Consider the following 1,653-nt stretch of genomic DNA (forward strand, 5'->3'; position numbering starts at 1 on the left):
GGACACGTGTGAATTATTTTTTTCCTTGGATATGCATCTGAGCATCACCTGATTTTCTCTCTCATAAGCCTCAGCACTGAATAGCAAGTACGTTCTTCGCAGAATAAGGCTATGAGTGATTAAAAAAAAAAAGTACTTTATACATATGCTGAAATCCTTATTTTTTCTTGTGTAAGATTTTTTGCCGTTGTTGTTGTTATTGCTTATTGATTAATCACAAGATGCACTGGGACAAAAATGTCTTTAATGACGTAAATATTCGTGAAGTCAAAATGTATTCATTTTCCACTTATTCTTTACTCACGCCCCACACTTTCCCCGACAGATTCATTCACCGGGACACCAATCTGAAGGGGAAGGACACCAGCTTTCCGTGCCTGGGGAGGAAGCACGCGACGTCACTGTGGCAGGACGTACGTAGGGAGGAAGGACGGGGCGCCCTTAGCCTTCTGTCTGCCGAGCTTATCACACACGGGTGGAATTGGACACAGCGCCGTCTGCGAGCCCACGCATTTTAGAAGAGTTATTCCGGGAAGAAATCGGGACTAGTTATGAGGGATGAGAGAAAATGGGAACGAGTTTTCGAGCATAGACAATAATATTGTAATGACATTTTTTTATGTCAGTGGTTCAAGGACGAGAAACGGGACAACTATGAACCCCCCAAAAAAGACTCGGGATAGATGATGTTTTTAGACGAGAACAAGGAGTGATGAAGACCGTGATTTTCTTATTTTTATCAAAGAATTGTTATATTAATTCTAGTGTGTAAATATTCTCAACGTAAGATTTGCTTGTGGCAATGTTTGTTAGGATGGTTAGTTTTAATGGTTACTGAAACTGTTTCAGAATTTGTTTTACTTTCCCTCATTTCACACGATAGACACAACGGAAATCCTAGTGTACAGTTATTACCAAAAAAAATTACATGTTAGATTTTGAATAATTCATTTTCTTTTGCTGGAACGTGAGAGCTTTTCATTAGCGAAGTAAAACAGCCACAGATTTGATGTGTTGCCCGAGATGCCAATGCGTAAACAGGCAAAAATATGTCGTTGACTCTTTTTAATGTACTGTACATATCTAGCGACAGTGTGTAAACCTGGCGATTTTTTTCGAAAAAAAATATGATCTTTTTTAAAAATACTGTAGGTAACGTTTCAAATAGGTGCTATTGTTTATTTTGTATGCAGTGAGAGGGAACTTGAATGAACCAACCCGCTAAAGGTAACGTAAAACTGCTACAAGTGATTCTGTCTTTTTATATAATGTCTACTGAATTGTATTTATATACTCCACTTGTATTATGGTTACACGATTGTCATTATGCAATGATCTACTCAAATTAATTGGCTTTCACACACCAGATCCACCCTCCGTCCATCTTTTAGCATTTACAGCGCATTTTTCTCCAGGTTATTGCACTTGTCATTGTTGGAATCATGACGTCATAGATATGATTAATTGTGACGTCACCTTAAATAGTGACGTCACCATCCTGCAGCGCTGCCAGATGTAAGCATGGACAGAGGTGTGTGATATCCTTCACTCTGAAAGATGATTTATATTATTGTATTAAGCTTTTTTGAACGCACCTCGAGTGTCTATAGGTTTCCTGACGCTCGCCATTGTTAACGAGAAAAAATAATAAAT

At 38.4% G+C, this 1,653-nt stretch overlaps 1 long non-coding RNA gene across 1 annotated transcript; it reads left to right on the forward strand.

Annotated features, from left to right (window-relative positions):
• Positions 1 to 6: 6 nt before the first annotated feature.
• On the forward strand, positions 7 to 924 carry LOC119593029. Its single transcript, XR_005230493.1, has 2 exons — positions 7 to 171; positions 326 to 924. It is a non-coding gene; the product is annotated as an uncharacterized LOC119593029 (long non-coding RNA).
• The last annotated feature ends 729 nt before the right edge of the window (positions 925 to 1,653 follow it).

This window comes from Penaeus monodon, chromosome 31, assembly GCF_015228065.2.
Source record: "Penaeus monodon isolate SGIC_2016 chromosome 31, NSTDA_Pmon_1, whole genome shotgun sequence".
Lineage (NCBI taxonomy): Eukaryota > Metazoa > Arthropoda > Malacostraca > Decapoda > Penaeidae > Penaeus > Penaeus monodon.